Source organism: Triticum dicoccoides, chromosome 4A, assembly GCF_002162155.2.
Source record: "Triticum dicoccoides isolate Atlit2015 ecotype Zavitan chromosome 4A, WEW_v2.0, whole genome shotgun sequence".
NCBI classification, from domain to species: domain Eukaryota; kingdom Viridiplantae; phylum Streptophyta; class Magnoliopsida; order Poales; family Poaceae; genus Triticum; species Triticum dicoccoides.
The window spans coordinates 230,861,846-230,874,196 of NC_041386.1; positions in this window are offsets into that span (position 1 = coordinate 230,861,846).

Below are 12,351 nucleotides of genomic sequence, written 5' to 3' on the forward strand. Positions count from 1 at the left end.
TAACATAGGTGACTTTGTCACTGACCAATTCTAGATGAAGTTCTCTAGTGTTTATCTGTACTCTTGCATTTGTCTCTTTCGTATTTGTTTCCCTTCATCTAGATTTTTTCCCCTTTTTCTTTGTTTTGTTCTGCATTCCCTGCATCCAATTCATTGCAAATCTTTGTGAGATCTTATTTCCCTAGTGAGATGAGGTGACAAATGTTCTATCTATGTTGAACTCGGTCACACCGGTCTATAGCTTTCGGTCAAACCGAACCATTTTGGTGCCACCGAAGAATACAACTCGGTATTACCGATTTCACCAGAGAGAAGACAGTTTGCCAATTGTATCCTGCATGTTTTTTTTTCAGATCCACTCAATGATTCTTGTCCTCTACCAGCATCACACTCTGAATTCTCCTTTGCTCTGTGACTCAGGGACCAAACCTATTTTGACTCACAATCCAAAAGATCCCTTCTTGGAAATTGATGTCAAAGGGGGAGAGAGAGATCGCATCAAAGCTTAATCACTTAAAAAGGGTGAGAGTACTTCAAAGGAGGAGAATGCTTAATCACATCAAACGGAGAGCCAGACCCCAGATGCTTGGTCTTGGTATTCAAGACGAGAGAAGCCACATGTCTTTAAGAGGGGAAAGACATGTCATGTTAGTCTGTCTTATGTTTCTGTGCTCTGATCAGTTTTGCTCTGATTTTCTGTTCCATATATTCTCCCATTATCAAATATAAGATTCAGGGGGAGAAAGACATCTATGGGAAGGAAATCTTGAATTCATTGCATATCTTTATCATTCGGGACATGTCTATATCCAATGGGAGTACCTAGTACTCATTCTCTACATGTCATCCCAGTCTTGGTACTCTTGCGGTTTGCCGTTTGCTATGTTTAGTAGATATATTTGTGTTATCTAACCTTGTTTACTCAGGTCCATCTCTTCCTAAGCTAGCTTAAGACCACAAGGTAAGTATATGCATCTCATTCATGTGCAAGATGATGTCTTGCTGATGTACATATTGTTTGCAAGAAGGACTCATGAACATGAAGGTACAATTCCTATATCCACATCATTTGCTCTGATGCATATAGCCAAGATACATGTAACTCATTGCTTGCTCTGTAATAATTATGCATTCACATGCTCTCATATGCCATAGTTACATGGATGCATACATATAGGGGGAGCCTATGCATGTTACATGTCCTTCCAAAGCTTTACTTGCTATTCCCTATATCTTTATCTAAAGCTTTGATGTATGTTGTCATCAATTACCAAAAAGGGGGAGATTGAAAGCACAAGTGCTCACTGGGTGGTTTTGGTAATTAATGTCAACATATCTCTTGATGCACTAATGTTTTTATCTAGTATATTTCATATAGGTTCAATAGATGGACTGGCATGGACAAGAGGATGTGGAAACCCTTGAAGATGCTAAGGACAAAGTATTGGCTCAAGATCAAGAGCTCAAGGCTCTAAATTTTTAGTTTAGTGATCCAAGATCACATTGAGTCCTTAGGAAAGCCAATACTATTAAAAGGGGATGAGGTGTTGCTTAATGGCTTGCTTGCTCAAAGTGCTTAGTAATATGCTCCAAAGCCCTCAACCACTTTCTCCTATCCACATATGTCCCAAACCGAAAGTCAAATTCGGACCCACCAATTTGATCCATCCGGCGCCACCGAGTTCACTTGACATAGCCACTGCCAGAAAGCCTAATCAATTTGGTCTCACCGATGGGATCTTGGTCTCACCAAGATGGGATCGCAAACTCTCTGTTACCTGTTGTAATTATTTTGGTCCCACCGAGATAAGCAATCGGTCCCACCGAGTTTGCCTGAACAACTCTCTGTTTTGCTTATTACCAAAATCGGTCTCACCGAGTTTGTGTAATCGGTCAAACCGAGATGAGGTTTTACCCTAACCCTAGCACATCGGTCCCACCGAAATACCTAACAGTCACATTATGAACTGAATCGGTCTGACCGAGTTTTCTGATTCTGTCCCACTTAGTTTGGTGAATTGTGTGTAACAGTAGATTTTGTGTGGCGGCTCTATATACCCCTCCACCCTTCATTCATTATGGGGGAGAGCCATCAGAACGTGGCTAAACTTCTAGCACTCATTTTCTGAGAGAGAACCACCTACTCATGTGTTGAGACCAAGATATTCCATTCCAAACATTCAAATCTTGATCTCTATCCCTCCCTAAGTTGCTTTCCACTCAAATCATCTTTCCACCAAATCCAAATCAGTGAGAGAGAGTTGAGTGTTGGGGAAACTATCATTTGAAGCACAAGAGCAAGGAGTTCATCATCAACACACCATCTATTACCTCTTGGAGAGTGGTGTCTCCTAGATTGGTTAGGTTTCACTTGGAGCCTCTGTCAAGATTGTGGAGTTGAACGAAGGAGTTTGTACGGGCAAGGAGATCGCCTACTTTGTGAAGATCTACCCTAGTGAGGCAAGTCCTTCGTGCGTGATGGCCATGGTGGGATAGACAAGGTTGCTTCTTCGTGGACCCTTCATGGGTGGAGCCCTCCGTGGACTCGTGCAACTGTTACCCTTCGTGGGTTGAAGTCTCCATCAACGTGGATGTACGGTAGCACCACCTATCGGAACCACGCCAAAAATCTCCGAGTCTCCAATTGCGTTTGTACATTCCAATCCCATCCCTTTACTTTCTTGCAAGTTTCATGCTTTACTTTCCGCTGCTCATATACTCTTGCCATGCTTTCTTGAATGTATTGTGAATGGTTAAACTTGTGCTAAAACTCCACCTTAACTTAAAGAAATTAAAAACTGCCACTTTTCGTTACAAAGAGTCTATTCACCCCCCTCTAGACACATCTTCTTGATCCTTTCACCGGGTCCCTTGAGCACGCCGGTGGCCAGCTCAACGGAAACGGAGGCCTATCGCGCCGGCAAGCCGCCATCGCCACCGCCCCTGCCTCTACTCTGTTTGAGCGGGAGGTTGGGGATGAACCCGACAGGTGGGCCCCGCGTGTCAGCGACCCTGACGGCCGGTCCTGCGGGTTAAGTGGACACGACTTCTTCGGGAGTCGTCTCCCTGTGGCCAAGGCGTATTCTTGGTGGGCGCCTTCGACGTCACCTCCTTTGCCCGCGCAGCCGAACCGCTGGGTCGGCCCACTTGCTATTCCGCGCTCAGTGCACACTGTCGTCGCCCAGATCCAGCCCCTTTTGTTAAATTCTTTTATTTTTTATTTTTCTGTAGATTTGTAAAATCTCCCAGATATTCAAATGAACTGCAAATCTTGTAATTCAAGTTTCTAGTGGCTTCCAAATTCTTTATCTACCTCATGATGCATCATGCACATTTTTTCCAGAAAAGTTTTCTTCACACATAATTATATAAACCCCATTTTTCATTTCTAAGCAAAATTTTAGAAAATCACAGAGGGCTCAAATTTGATCCAAATGCCATGTTTCAAATTTCCAGATACATCTGAGTTCATAACTTAGGTTATGAACATTTTTCTTAATACTTTCTGTGCCACACAAAATAATGAACCATTTCTTCATGTTTCTCAACTTTGCAAATCCCTAGGAAAATCATTTGAACTCCAAATTCAGTGAAACCAAATCCTAGACGTTTCTAAATTCATGCCTAGGGAAATGAGTGCATTTTCTATTTTTTCAAAATAGTGTTTCTGTACACTTCTTGCAAATCCATTAATCCCTTGATTCCATCGGATTGAAATGTTCAGAAATATCCACTAATCCAATTCCAATGAAACCACTCTGGTTATTTTTCATATAACTAGAGATGTCCTAGAAAAGTCAAATTCATATTTTTAGAGCAATTTATTCTTGCCTTTTTGTGTTGCTTATTGTGATTGCATTCGGAGATAGTTGACGAAGTAAACGGAATACTCGGAGATGGACCAGAAGGATTGAAGACCTTGCAGAGCCAGGCAAGCAGTACCTTGACCATGTCTATGAAACCCTTTTTATGCATTTCATATAGCACCTTATTATTTGTTGCATCTAAATCATGATGAGATGGTAACCACTTTAGTGGGTTGCCCTGTTACTCCCTTGTTGATACTTGTATTGTGCATGACCCTACCTTCCTATGAGGGTTATGCGGGTGGGAGTAGATAGGATGCTAAAGTAGTTGCTACGCAAATGGGACAAGTATGCATGGTGATGGAGACAAAAGTATTCTCAAAGACTTTTCGAAAACCCCGTCGGGTGCCATTAATGCCCAAGGGAGATGTTGAGATAGCTAACCACTTGATAAATAAGTGGTGTCCGAGGCAAGTGAGTGTGTTGTTTTCGAAAACAAATTGGTTTAAGTTGCGACCGTTACTCCAATCTTACATGAGCAACCACTCTACCCTTATATGGGAAAGGGCATTATTGATTACCTAGTTCGTGCTAACATGGATGCCCACATTACTAGTGACAGGAGTGGCGTGTTCACACTCAGGACGGGGTTGTGCCAGGTAGGGTGGCCATGACTATTTTTATAGGGCAACAGACACACCGTTGGTACCCCATGCTTGTGATACGTGATGAATATGGGAGCGTGGCTCAACAAAAAAATATATTATGCGACAATGTTTGGCACGGGGGCTGCTACCAATCGATTGGACTCCTTGTTAGTCATGGCCAAGGAAAGGTAGTGATCGGGTGCTTCCCCCGAGTACTTGAGGTACTACAAGATCATCGATGACACGAAAGCTTCCCGGATCTTGTGGGTAAAGTGTGCAACCTCTGTAGAGTGTCAAACTATTCGAATAGCCATGTCCATGGTCAAGGATAGTTGGGTAACTACTCTTGGGCTATGTCCAAATGTTTGTGAAACCTGATGTGTGTGTGTGTATGGATGAGCGGAAAGAACTACTTGGGTCAAGTCAAAAGACCTGACATGTTGATTAAGATGGAGTTGATCCAAACTCTGTTTATGTTGATATCTGTAACCTGTCGACATGGTTACTTAAATTCTTATGATGCATTCTTTACAAATTGTTGAACGTGTCATAGCACTCAAAACTAGCTTTCTGCAAAATATATATTATCCATATGATGCATTGTTGTACCTTGTTCCACAACATGGGTTGCTTCCGAGTACATTCAAAGTACTCATTGGCTTGCCACTGGTTATTTTATTGGCCAGGCATGAAAGAACATATATAATGATGAGTACCTTGGTGATGAACAAGCGAGCTAGGACGCTTGCCAGTCAGAATGCCTATAGGGTTAAGTCAGATGGCATGGGTCCAAGTCATCGACAAAGATTTTCGCTGCGATGTTGTACTCAAGACTTGACCCTAATGTTCATAGTTTATGTAAGATGGTATGTATGGATGCAAGACTCTTGCTATTCAGCTTCTGTGTGTTCAGTGAGTATTGATCTCTGGGATCACTGTACACGTGCATTCGATGATCACAACTTATAAGTTGGGGTCCCCACATGTTGGCACCTACGGGATAAACTGCATCCATGGCAAAGGCAAGGAGATAATCCCAGAGCTGGTACTATGTCTACTGCGGTATGAGGAGAAGGGGGAACCAAACGGCAGCCTCGGAGTTAGAAAGGGAAGTGGGATCTCTGCCCTGCCCATAAACAAATATAATTCAGCCACGCACTAGGTGCGCCCGGGTCAAGGTTCTGTTAAAATTACATCCGATGCTACTTTTCTACCAAATACTGGCCAGTGTTGAGCAAGAGCAGTGGCGAGGAATTATATGGGTCAAGTGTTTCTTGTGGATTGGTAGAAACTCCTCACACTCGAGAAGCATAGAGGAAGCTGAATCACGAGCCGCCCTGACTGGCCTGCATGTTTTGGCAGCTGAGTACAAAGGCCTTATAGAATTGGAGATGGATTGCATGGCAATCGTCAGAGAGCGAAGAAACTGGGGTTGGCCGAGAAAAGAAAAGTCAAGTGGCTAGGTGTTTAAAAAAGAAAAAAGAGATTAGTCAAATACGACCTAGAGGAAGACGTGGGATGTGGGAATGAATGCCCCGCTGGTACGTTCCGAGCCATCCATTTCCAACTCCGCTGTGGTCACGCTTCAACCCGCCACATCCGCTGGCCACCGCCGCTGCGACCTTGTTCCGAGCCGCCGCGTTTCCTCTTGTGGTGGTTGATCCCCTTTTGCAAGAAATGGAGAGAGTGGCTAAATCACCGTTGACATTACTAGGGGATATTCACGGATGCTATATACGGATCATCTGTCGTTCGGACGAGTCAGGTGATATCCGTCCAGTCTATTTTTATAGCATGTGTTAATTTCTTTAAAGAGCAATTACTCTGGTCTTGCAATATTTTATGCAGGACAATTATTCACTGCAAGGACAATCATCACGCCACGGATGCAGAGCTCGCGATAACGTTATCACGCGCCAGCATCCGATTGTCATACTGCTCGATGAACATGGTTGCAAGTCGCTACCCTTGCGGACCAGTCTACATCAGCACATCAGGGCCACGCCCGCTTACACAAGATGCCTAATGGACATGCACAAGCTACCACCTCGCGGTCCGGTCGGCTTCAGCATATTGAGGAAACAAGAGAGTGGGCCACAGATAAATTGTCCAGGCCACTTCTTGAGCCGGCGATTCAAAAACCATCAAAATAAACAAGAGAAGAAAACGGCCTGGAAGAGCCATATGAGCCGGACTAAGAAGGAATAACAAGCAATGGGAGGACATACGATGCACATAACAAAGATCATCAACTCACCACCTCGCCTCCAACTTCGACAAATTCCAGCGTTCCGTTGTCAACTATATGGTGATTTATGCCACAGACAAGTATGAAGAATCTCAAGCCGACTCCTCGAGTCGTCTTAAGACTCAGGGGCTACACAGACATGACTTAGCAGAATTGGCCGGTTATCACAAATTCAAGAACCCCAGGTTATTTCAAGGAAGACAACCTGGTCTCGGAGACAGCTGCCACATTGGTGAAAATTTAAAAGGTCATCAGAAAATTTCTGTCTCAAAAAGTGCCAGGCAATTAGAAAGGTCCGGTTCAAAGGAAAGATTCCAGATTATCACAAAAATTCCTGTTCAGAATCCATCTCAAGGGAAATCTGTCTCTCACAAAGTTTTGAGCTCTCAATATCCGACTCAACATCCGGTTCAAGAGGAATCCATCTCTCGCTAGTTCGAGTTCTTAGAAAAGTTAAACGTTGCCAAAGAGAACTTGTTGCCATGATGCACGATTCAAACATGGGTATCCTGCCTTATTGTCTTATCATATTATGATCAATGTAATAGAGCCGACATCCCCACAATTTGGGGCCTCTATGTTTCATCCCATATTTACTGGGTATGAGTCTTTATTAATTGATCATAAGGTCACTTGGGGGCTTCCAACTCACTGAGTTTAGCTTTAGTACACCCTTGATTGGCAAATAAACATCATTATGTGGGTTAAACCTGCCTGTTTGCAACTTGCTACTCCAACAGGTGACCTGCCATAATCTTGACAGTCAATCTTTTATGACCCTAAACTTGTCAAGGTTAAAATGGCGATTTTTGTCATGTGAGAGCCGGCCTACAGAGAGTGAGGATAAACTCACCTCGTTTGCTTGTTGCTACTCCACCATGTGATTTGCCGTATTCTTGACAATCAATCTATATGACCCTTAACAAGTCAACATTAAAACGTCGATATATATCACATGGGAGCCGGCTTATGGGAGGAACGACAATCATGCCAGCTTCATTGAAGCAAGATTCGAGCCTTAAAAGTCGATCTTATGTCGATCCTTGAAAGCCGACATTTTTATACTCTGTTATCATACACATACATCATCATACATTGCATCACCATTGCATCATCATAACATGCATCATATATGCATGGATATACTGGTTTATATTATAGGAACCGGTTTTCAAACCAGGTTACGTATTCCAATCTTTAATAGCCAACACTGCTGGATTTTCATTATGGTTATCATAACCAGTATTAAATGATTGAGGTTTTCAAACCGGGTTATATTATTCAAATCTGTAATGGCCAACATGGCTGGATTCTCATTATGGTTATCATAACCAGTATTGGATGATTATGATTTTCAATGCCGCTACAGAGAAATGGCTATTATATCCTCATTCAAAAATACCAGCTTGCAACAAAGAGCATGTTTCAATATTGATATGCAAAGCATTCAGCAACATCATTCAGACGGTGGATATGATTTTATTTTACAATGGAAGGAATAGTCCCGAGTCGCTGCAGGCACACGACCCGGTACTTGGGGTATACATTACTCAAATCAAGATTACATCAAGTATGCAAGTCCCATGTCACTGCAAGCATGCACCATGGCACTTGGGGGCTAATGCAAGTTGCTTTTCAAATCATCACATTGTCAACAAACCTGGTTATATCAAGGAGATGAGCCGGCCCTTCTATCATTTTCTAAGTCCCATCCCATCACATACTGATGACCTGGCCTTTGGGGGCTACACATTGCTCCTCAAGTCCATATAATCAGATCTGCAAAAGTCCCTGCTCATTATTGCATAACGACCTAACCCTTGGGGGCTACACTGGTTGAATTTTTATGAGCATAAGGCAGTTACAAGTCCTAGGTTGCTGCAGGCAAGACAACCCAGTACTTGGGGCTTCATATGTCGAACATTCAACTTATGATTGGTGACTCGGACGAACAACCCGGATTTCTCCAAGGTCGCATCATTTATATTGAAGCAAGTCTTAAGCTATCACTGCATTCCACTCTTAAGACTTGGGGGCTACAAGTGATATGGATATAAGGAAGGTATACCTTCAAATTTTTAGTTATAAGTGAACCAGGTCTCCGGGCTATTCAGACAAGTTAACTTAACATCATACTGATTTTTCATCGAAGACTGAAGTGTTGAAAGTTGGCACAACATCAGACGGATTTTCTTTTTATCAAGCCAAGGCATAGCTCAAAAATATCATAAGGTTTATTTTTTCTACAAGGAGCCAACGTCAGTTTATTGATATAACAGAGATTCAGACTTTCCAGCAGCTAGTCAACTGGTCTTTTTTGAGTGAGACGGTCTCTTTACATATTCTTATTTCAAGAGTTTAGCATGAATAAATTCAAAGCTAACCTGGGGGCTAATATTAGGGATATTCCCCACGACCAAGACCTGGCTCATAAGGGTAAGCCGCCCTGAGGCTTAAAGTCATCTCTAGGCTTAAGTCGCCCTGGCGTTAAGTCATCTCTGGGCTTAAATTGTCCTAATGTTAAGTCCTTTTTTGGCTTAAGCATCCATGTTAACCTGCCATGATGAGTCCCAGAGATGAGTCCCGGAAGATGAGACACCTGAAGATAAACCCTGAAGGTAAGCTGCTCGGATGTAAGCCGCCCGACGTAAGCCATCCGGACTTAAGTCGCCCAACAGACAGTTGTAACCTGGCAGACAGATCCTAACCCGACAGACATATCCTACCCGGCCAATACTTAGCCACGAAAATGAGCTGCCTGGAGATAAGAAGCCCACGAAGAGAAGCCCGGGGTTAAGAAGCCCACGAGAAGAAGCCAGAAATAGGCTAAGTCCTAATCCTACTAGGACTCTACATGTAACCCGCCCCTTCGACTTATATAAGGAGGGGTAGGGCACCACAAGAGGGTCAGGTTTTACAAGTCAAAATAGACATGACTTAGATAGACAAGTTTTAATCAAGATCAAAGTAGATGCTCTCGATATAGAGGTAGTGAAACACCGCCCTTGTAACTGAGATCATCATCAATATCAATCAAGCAGGATGTAGGCTTTTACCTCCACCGTGAGGTGCCGAACCTAGGTAAAATCTCGCGTATCTCGTCCCGCTCAACCCTGTTCAATCTACCACTTAGATGTGTTGGCCTCACGACTAAGTCCTCACACTAGCACATCTTGCCATGACAAAACCACAACAATACGCATAATAATTTTTTTAACCTTTGCCAGATAAGATAATTTCCATATCTTACACCAAATCGTATTAACTATGGTTCGTCCCACGCAGTTGGTATGCCAAAGTTTGCTTCCATGTTGATGGTCCCATTCCAGAAAATAGGCTGACCAAACCAAAAACATACATTTTTCGTATAACTCCAAGTGATGAAATATGGCATATCATATTTTTCTGCTTTTAGACCGTTTGTTACCACTAGTAGTGGAATTCTCTCTTTAATTAAGCAGTAACGTACAAGAAGTCCATGGGTAGTGAGTGTCGAAGCTACGATGGTGGAAGGGTATTGCCTTCTTGGTAGGGATGTGTTCAAGTTAAATACTCAGAAGATTCCATCATGTGCAGGTTGTTGCTAAGCTTTGCCCCTACTCCAAGCTATACAAGATAAGGCTCAACTTATACTAACAACCTGCGCCATTTACACAAGATACACATGCATACAATATACATGACATCTACGCCACATTACACACCTGAACAACCTATCATCTAACATCCTGCCTCAATCTAAACATGTCAAGGTTGAGATTGTTCCTGAAGGCTTGAAGTTGTCGAGCTTGTAAAGGCTTCGTGAAGCCATCAGCAACTTGATCTCCTGTTGGGATAAACCTGATGTCCAAGAGTTTCTTTGCAACTCTTTCACGAACAAAGTGAAAATCAATTTCTATATGCTTTGTTCTTGCATGAAATACTGGATTTGCAGAGAGATAAGTTGCCCCCAAATTATCACACCATAAAGAATAAACACGTGGTCTTGCAATTCTCAATTCATCTAATAGAGTTTCTACCCACATTACCTCAGCTGTTGCATTTGCCAAAGACGTATATTCTGCTTCAGTGCTGGAACGTGAGACTGTAGCTTGTTTCTTTGCATTCCAAGACACACGACTAGAACCAAAGAAAACAACAAACCCACAAGTAAACCTTCTGTCATCAGGGCATCCTGCCCAATCTGCATCAGTGAAGGAACTTACTGTTGTTGAAGTTGACCTGCAAATTTTCAGACAAATTCCAGCACTTCCTTGGATATACCTTAATATCCTTTTAACAGTTGTTCAATGCAAACATGTAGGAGAATGCAAAAATTGACAGACCTTGTTGATAGACAAAGCTATATCAGGTCTTGTCAAAGTTAAGTATTGTAGTGCCCCAACTACACTTCTGTATTTTGTCCCTTCCTCTGGACTAAGTAATTCTCCTCCATGCAATGACATGTGTTCAGTAGTAGACAGAGGTGTACTAGAGGGTTTACAGTCCTTCATGCCTACACGTTTAAGTATCTCTGTTGCATACTTTTCTTGAGTTAGCAGAATACCATCATGTATTTTCTTTACTTCAATGCCTAGGAAATAGTGCAACTCTCCAAGATCTTTTAAAGCAAAGTCATTTTTCAAGTTTTTAAGCACAACTGAGGTGGCCTCTTGAGAAGAACTAGCAACAATTATGTCATCTGCATAATGAGCATAAAAATGGTCACATTTCCTCTCTTGAAATAAAACAAGGAGGTGTCTCCCTTGGAGGGCCAAAAGTCAAGTTGTTGTAGCTTTGAATTTAACCTTGAATACCAGGCCCTAGGTGCCTGTTTTAACCCATATAGTGCTTTGTCCAACCTACACAAATGTTGTGGTTTAGTATTATCCACAAACCCAGGTGGTTGTCTCATATAAACCTCTTCCTCGAGAACACCATGTAGAAACGCATTCTGTACATCCAATTGACAAAGACTCAATCCCATGGATACATCAGTAGATAAAACCAGTCTGATAGTAGCAGCTTTAACAACTGGACTAAACGTGTCCTCATAATCAATGCCATAGCATTGCTTAAAGCCTTTAGCCACTAGTCTAGCCTTGTACCTATCTATTGTCCCATCAGATTTTCTTTTGATTTTTATACACCCATTTACAATCTATAATATTTCTACCTAGTCTAGGTGGAACTAGATGCCAGGTTTTATTTTTCATGAGTGCATCATATTCTACTTCCATAGCATTTTTCCAATTTTTATCTTGCAAAGCCTCTACTGGATCACGAGGTTCTTGAGTGGCATCAAAGTTTACAACCTTAAATTTTTTATCATACCTGACAGTTCCATCCTTAGGAACCAAGGGTTTGAAGATACCTCATTTAGCACGTGTATTGGGGCGTTCAGAAACTGTAGCCACAGAGGATCCGACAGTTGCTGCAGAAGATCCGCCACCTCATACCGCCAGAAGATCTGCCTCGGCTGTCGCTCGGTCCGGCGTCGGATCCCGCGTCCGGTCCGGGGCCACTAAATCTGGTGCAGGCGAATCAGCGCCAGGAGATAGTGGCGCAGGATCTCACGTCGGCGACCCAGACCCACCCGATCGCTGCCAGCTGTCGGTGGAGGGCCCGCCTGTATCGATGTCACCGCCCCGCACAGGCGACCCATGTCGTG